This window comes from Lytechinus variegatus, chromosome 3, assembly GCF_018143015.1.
Source record: "Lytechinus variegatus isolate NC3 chromosome 3, Lvar_3.0, whole genome shotgun sequence".
Lineage (NCBI taxonomy): Eukaryota > Metazoa > Echinodermata > Echinoidea > Temnopleuroida > Toxopneustidae > Lytechinus > Lytechinus variegatus.
Genome location: NC_054742.1, coordinates 71,180,813 through 71,188,654, shown reverse-complemented (window position 1 = coordinate 71,188,654; position 7,842 = coordinate 71,180,813). Strand labels below are relative to the sequence as shown.

Below are 7,842 nucleotides of genomic sequence, written 5' to 3'. Positions count from 1 at the left end.
GATAGATGTTGGCTATCTGACCCATCCCGAAACATTGGGGCAGAGCTCTCAAAGAACAACATGAGACGTGGAATCAATAGAGTTTGAGCAACCGTAACCGATTATGAGATTAAATGAATTGTACAGCGGTGACTCGTTTGTGTTGGCGCACAATGGATGTAGTAGTATAAGAAAAATGCGCTTCTCCTGCCTATTCTTCTTCATAACAAAAGGTGTCACTCTAGACCCCTAATTTATCTTGGTGGTGAGCCGCCGAGATCTGATAGGTTGAGGGGGGAGTTCTTAGCCCTGGGTGAAAGGACAGACCGGTCATAAAAAGCAAGGACCTGGTCTGGACATTCATGTATACGTGCTGCCATCGCCACATGCATTGAGACGAGGAATTTCATTCGGTAAGTCAAGAGGCCGCCCCCCTCGATCCCCTTCCCAGCATTTCCAGCACGGACGCCATTTATCGGCGGGGAAATCAACATTGATTCCAGGATATTCCTATTCGGGTCAGACAAGAACAAGAAGAAGTAGGACTTGGATAATCAAACTTTGGATCTAGAGCACGATTAATCATATTACTCATAATTATGTCGAGATATTAACGGATTACCGCGTCATCATTCTCATCTATTCTTACATTTCTCAGACTGACTTCTCTTTCAGGTGAGTATAGATTATTCCTTTCTGATGCAGAGCTAGAGCGATAGAGAGAGAGAGAGATCGGCCATGTAATTATTTAATCTCATTCGGTATTTTCATTAATCCCTTTGCGTCTGGGAAAATGCACACGATCCACATCCTTGGACAGCTTTTTATCTCCATCTGCCGAACATTTCTCAATCAAAGTGTCCTAGAAAGGTCATCTGTGTGTTCTTATTCATAGAGCTAGGGAGGGAGGATGAGAAATTGGTAATGTAATTATTTAATCTCTTTCGGTGTTTTCATTAATCCCTTTGTATCTGTGAATAACGTACGCGATCCACATCCTTGGACATCTTTTTATCTCCGTCTGTCGAACATTTCCCAATCAAAGTATCCTCGAAAGGTCATGACTTGTGTGTTCTTATTCATAGAAAGGGAGGGGGTATGAGAAATTGGTCATGTAATTATTTGATCTCTTTCGGTATTTTCATTAATTCCTTTGCGTCTGTGAAAAATACGCACGATCCACGTCCTTGGACATCTTCTTTTTTTTATCTCCATCTGTCGAACATTACTCGATCAAAGTATCCTAGAAAGGTCATGACTTGTGTGTGTGTTTAGAGAGAGAAGGGGGGGAATAGAAATTGGCAATGTAAACATTTAATCTCTTTCGGTATTTTCATTAATCCCTTTGTGTCTGTGAATAACGTACATGATCCACATCCTTGGTCATCTTTTTACCTCCATCTGTCGAACATTACCCAATCAAAGTATCCTCGAAAGGTCATGACTTGTGTGTTTTTTTTCAGAGAGAGAGAAAAAAAAGGGGGTATGAGAAATCGGTCATGTAATTATTTAATCTCTTTCGGTATTTTCATTAATTCCTTTGTGTCTGTGAAAAAACGTACACGATCCGCATCCTTGGACATCTTTTTACGTCCATCTGTTGAACATTTCCCAACAAAGTATTACCGCATTTTCATGGTTCTTCCATTGTCGGATTAGCTCGAATAATTTTTTATACACAATAAAGGATGGGATTAAAAACATTTATCTAGATTTCTGACAGATACTATCAGTTGAAATATATAATTTCTGTTTTCTGATTTTAAAAAAATGAAAGGGAGGGAGAGAGATGAATACGCTTTTAAAAAAGAAAGTTGTTGTAAAGTGCGACCTACATGTCAGGTAAATGGATAAAGGTTTCAAACCTGCTCTACTACTGTATGACCATGGATTGGTTGTAGGCCTGAAGAGAGATTATTATTCAAAATGTGACATATAAACATTCGTAGATGTGTCATACTTTCCTCTTTACCCATTTGTAAGTTGTTGGGTTATTTTCTGTAGTGCCCTCTTAGTGACCCCTTGTGTTTTATGAATAGCAGTCTTTCGGGTATGGTAATAGTTGCGTTCTGAATAACGATCTGTTTTCATCATGAGACACACCCATTTTCATTAATCCATCTTGGTGCATTACTGTATAAGAATGTGATGCTATGTCGGACAAACTGTTTTTCCGTATCGGCGACAACTCCTGCCTTGATGTTGTTCAGTGTTGGTTTAGGTCATTATTTGATCAACCTCTCGATCATGTCTTTTAACGTCTCTGCCCACTCGTCTTCACGCTGCGTAGAGCATCTCTCTTCACCCATCCCACCTACGGATTCTGTACTTACAGGACAGGGGTGTCGCCGTAGGAGATGGGCGCACTTAAATAACAAATTAAAAAAAACGGACAATTGAAAAATATATGTAATTAATGTATACTTAAAGATCAAAGCTTGCAAATGCGTCATTCTACAATATCTTTCTACAAAATCTTCTAATCACAATCTTTTGTGTTCTCCTAACCATCGTAAGTTTTCCTAACCACGGCGTTCTGACTCTTGCCTTGTAATCAGAGGGTCGTGTGTTCGAATCCCAACCTGGCCTACCGTCCTTTGGCAAGGCGTTAATCCACACTTTGCCACTCTCGACCCAGGTGTTAAATGGGTACCCGGTAGGATGTGAAAGCCTAAATGTAGTATGCCTAGCAATTGAGTCTTGGAACTCTTGTTAGAATGCTCCCCAGGGAGTGGAGAAGGGTGCATACATTGTATGCAGGCATGCAAGGATCCGATGACCGGGATAATAATGTCTGAAAACGCTTAGAGACATCGTTCCGATGTATTAAGCGCTATATAAATGCGGAATATTATCATTATTATTATTAGATGTCCTTACAACGAGCTTGTGGCTTCTTGATGAATACCCCCTCCAAGTCCACCACATTAAAAAAAAAACTCACGGGCAGTTATAATGTGACGATTTATATAATATATATACGTATCGTGATGGATTTCTGACTATCGGATTGTGTAAATTTCCTGCATATTAATAAGGACGAATTCACCTTATCCCTCCAATCCTGCAATTTATGTGTATCCCTTCACTTGTACATACCCCGATGCAAATTTTCCACTCCTACCAACTCTGTTCTAATAACATTCTCTCGTCTCATGCCCTCCTGTCATCATCGTGAGCTGACTCCCATGTGCTGGCCCAGCTAGTGCTCACGACAGATATAATACTCTGAACATCAGTTCGAATCCGAATACCATCCTGTCACGACGTCGAAGGATGATGAGGGATGATGGCTTCCCACAGCCTGTCTTCTGGTGACATCCGTAATGTGATCGCGGCCCCGATTACGGCCTAAATGTCGTCGACATGGTAATCGGCAAGAATTCAACAGTTTGTATGTAAGACGTAGGAAGGAGTGGTTAGTAGGTATTTAGTAGTTCCTCTAACTACATTAATTGTGGTATGCCGGTCACATGACTTTCTCGAAATTTGTATCATTGAGATATCCCTGGTCATATCGATATTGACTGCAGACGTAAAGATTGATGGACGGATTCATTTAAGTTTTAGTGGACTTTGATTACAGTGGACATCATTGGTCGTTCTGAATCAGAGTCATGATCCCCCAAAACACAATGTTATATCCCATTTATTACCCCATATGGAGATGCTCTTAAAACGTTTTACATTCCCTTTTTTTTTTCAACCTTGCTTTCTTTTGCCTAGTAAGTTATCTCATTTTACAAAGATTTTGCTTATAATTGCAATCACAGGATCTATTATTATGATCATGATCATGGCGAAAAAAAAGACTCGAGTAAATTCTAATCTGCGTAGCATTTAACGCATGATTATGTTTATTGCACCGTGTATTAATGTCCCCCCCCCCCCGAAATGAAAAAAAATAATCATTTCATTCATCCTGGTAGCATACAGAGATAAAGACCTGGGGGCCGTTTCATAAAGCTGTTCGTAAGTTAAGAGCGACTTTAAGAACGACTGGTGATCCTTTCTTATGCGTTATGCGCTAAACCATCGCCAATTCAATATACATCTCACCGCAAGAAGGGATCACCAGTCGTTCTTAAAGTCGCTCTTAACTTACGAACAGCTTTATGAAACACCCACCCGGGCCCCTTCCTAACCCTATCTAGGCCGAGGTAATTTTGAGAGTTCATATGGCCAGCCGGGGGGGGGGGGAGCCTCCCAGCCCCCCTTGAGATCTCGGCTGTCGACCGGGCGATTGCGCGGAAAATGGGCACGCAGGTTGTCTTGGATATAATCTACAAAACTGTATAGTAATTAATTTCACGCGAATCATTATAACGTAATTATGCTAATTTATACGTAATTAGTATGCAAAATCATAAACTTTTCCTCTAACTCCATAAATAAGCTCGAAATGTTCTAATTTTTGGCATAAAAACTCTTTGTGATGTTCTTAACAAGTATACATGAAAAAATTGTGATATCATATCGATTTCTCATGTATTATATTGTTTTTGAAATTTCTTATGCATTTCTTTGTTTTTTGGACCTTTTGTTTTTCATTGTTTTTTTCAATGAAATTCATTGGGGACTCTTCTATGATCAATAACAGCATAAAATACATACATTTAGGCCTGCAAAACTAAAAATAATCATACATTTATGATTTTGGGTTGAAAACACAATTTACATTGACTTTGTACACGAAATCACTTTTTTGAGCAATTTTTAGTCTGACATGCACTTACATAACGTTGCGTAACTTCGGAACCGCGTATACCCGGTGTCGCAAAATTGGTCTCAAAAGTTGCGCAAGATTTGAAAGTAAAAAGTCAGCGAGCAGCGCGGTCAGAAAATTTTGCGCGGCGAAAATATCGCGTGACTCGTCGAGGGGGGGGGGCTCCGAGGCCCCCCCCCCTCCCGGCCTAGATAGGGTTAAAAGTGTTACAATTGATCCGATCAACCTCAAGTACAGTATATGGAAATCTATCAATGTCATGTTTTTTCTTTGGGAAATTAGCACAATGTCATTTGAAAACATGGAAACATACTGAATTGTCAAGAAAACAACGAATGTTTGAATGCATGTACATGTACATCATAATTTATCTAGAAAATATTTTGAAAAAAAAAACATGTATTTTAGATGTTGACATTGCTGCTTTCCATACCTGTGGTTGATTGCTACTAAAGAGCCCGATGGAAGAACAGCGGTATTATGTTAATACTGCTGAAATGGGCAATCCTCCATATTTTATTTCACGATTTTCTTTTTCTTTTTGTAATTTGATCATGTATATATTTTGTTTTATATGGAAATAAATACAAACAAACAAACTCTTTGTAATACGGGGCCCAGGCCATTCTTACTCTCCAACCCTTTAATCTCGAGCAACCATTTGACTTCTTGTAATTGAAAAGTCAAACCAATGTTCAACGTGGGTATACCCATTGGGATCGAATCGACCATTTTACATTGACGCGAGAGATGCAGTGGGCAAACTTTCCAGCCAATGCTTGGATGTTGATTTACCAGGGGTCCTCCCAAGAACACACCATAATAGACCCTCTCGAACACGACATACAGACCCTCTTTTATGGCACAGCATTGTATACAATGTTCATTAGTGTAAACATGGTGTAAATGTGTGTATTTGGTATTAGGGGTAATATACCAAGAAAGAAAAGAGAGGGGAGAGATGACGAGGTTGAGATATAAAGAGAAATGGAAATGTAGGGTGAGAGAGAGGGGGGAATTCTATTTTAGTTAAGGGCTTTATCTCAATGATGTCATTGGACAAACGTATAAGTTTAAAGGGTCCATGACTTCTGGAACAATATATACAAATTGACAGTGCCCTCATCGTTCGCCAATGAAAACTTTACCTTTGCGGGAATGGATAATAGTGGTGAGAACCGTATGTTTGCTTTTTAATCTTGTTTTATTGCTTTGATTCATTCTTTTTTATTCAAATATATTCATTCCCTCTAACTTCCTCTCTTTCTCTCTCGTTGAAAGGTTTGGGATAGGCCTATATAGATTGGTGCCCATCTTCTTCGTTCTAGTGGCTCTGATCTTGATTTTTTTTTTTTAGAATTTGCCACGACATAAGGGGTGCTGCTATCTCTCTCCCTATATTTCTGGAATGGTCGGCCTTGGAAGGTGAAATTTTGCGAAATTGAGAATGAATACCCAGACCTTTTTTCCCCTCTCAACGTCATGTCATACCTCCAAGCTGGCTTCACCTTTCCACAATTTTCTCTCCGGCTCTTTGAAAAAAAGAAGTCCCCCTTTGCCCATGGTCAGAGTCCGCATCTCTGGCTGGCTCGGGTTGGCGGGTCGTTCACCCGCGCTTTACATGTAACCGAATCACCCACAACCATCAGCAGAACGGGATGGGTTACACTGCCGAGCCCAGCCCGTCAATGGAGTATCTGAGACCCAAGGTTCACATCGTCCCCTCGTCATATTACATAAGGGAGAGTATAAACACCACCAAAAGATCGATTGTCGATAGGGTATGTGAACTGGGTCATTTGATCGGGGTGAATTTATTACGGTGGAAGAGGGGGTGATGGGGGCAAAATGGTTGGTTAGAATCATGAAAAATCAAATTTGTTGTGACTTGGCTGATTGAAAAATTCAACAACATGTTAGGCCAACATTGTAAACGGGAATATCTACCCTATATCACCCAAGTGAGTGATGACATGGATGAGCGTAAATGTGGAAAGAATGAACACCAGGCAAAAGGTACCAAGGGTTTGAAGTTACGGAAAAGCTTAAAGATCATTTTAAGAACGAAGAAAAGAAACGGAAAGTCAACATCTGGTATGACAGAAATTTTAAATGTCATCACTTGCATGAGCATGTATATGTTGGGATGATAAACGCAATTTTGTGATGGTATACGCACCTGTATAGGATGGTGACCAATTTGAGATTTTATCATCGTAAACGCAATAATATACGCAAAAAGTGAGTATGATTATTATGCATGCGTGAAAGCATCGAAAAGACGGAATAGGCATATTTCCTTTTTGCACCTTAATTCGTGGATAGCGCTATTAAAATGCATGGTTGATCAACCATTACAGCTCTAAGAGATATATGTAACACGTATTCTAGGTATATTTCAGGCTAATGTGTTGTTTTGATGATGGTGAGATTAGATAAACCTCATCAAATATGATAAAGATTTCATGTTTGCTTGCGAAAACAATTATATTTAATCCAGAAACCGTGTTCTTTAACTTTTCTTCGTTACGGTTATGCAGCCCATGTCATGACGTATGTAAGAAAGCCAATTGTGTGATCAAATTAAGAGAGAAAAGAGGGAAACGTTATGATAGTTTGAGTATATCGAATTGGAAATTACGATTCCTCAAGTTAGATAAGTAGGGCACCAAGAGCCGGTGGTCATTGGTCATTTCTCAAACTTCCGTCCAGTTTTGCCATCGACCCAAGAGGTATGCCAACAATTTTAATTTCTGGTCAGTCAAATTCAATACCTCTTTGAAATTTGACCGGCGTACAATAACTAATGTTTTGCTTGAAAATAGACTTTCGTTTTGTTACCATTCATATTGGAATAACACTTTTTAGGCGATAAAACTCATAATAGTTGGACGTGTTCGATTTCGGACCGAACCAAACGGGTAACAACTATGCGAGCTATTCTACACAGGTAGATTAGCCTTTTCCTCTCAATAAATATTCCCAGTGTTGCTGGCTTTGTAGAAAGGTATTCGCCCAAACTTCTACCATTGTTAATTTTCAAGAAAGAGCTCGAAACCATGAGTTCGGTCCCCCATGGGATTGCCAAATACTCTTCTGTTTTTCCCCAACTTCCCTTCGTGTAGATTTTCTTTCAG

The 7,842-nt window shown here is 39.6% G+C and overlaps 1 protein-coding gene across 2 annotated transcripts in view; it reads left to right on the top strand.

The window, feature by feature from the left end:
- Positions 1-278: 278 nt before the first annotated feature.
- LOC121411849 (protein Wnt-5b-like) overlaps positions 279-7,842 on the top strand; it is a 38,612-nt gene continuing 31,048 nt past the window's right edge. The window contains exon 1 of one of the 2 annotated variants that reach the window (XM_041604720.1): positions 279-654. The gene's annotated coding sequence lies outside the window, so the exon portion shown is untranslated. The remainder of the gene's footprint in view (positions 655-7,842) is intronic. The other variant, XM_041604723.1, reaches the window with a different exon arrangement.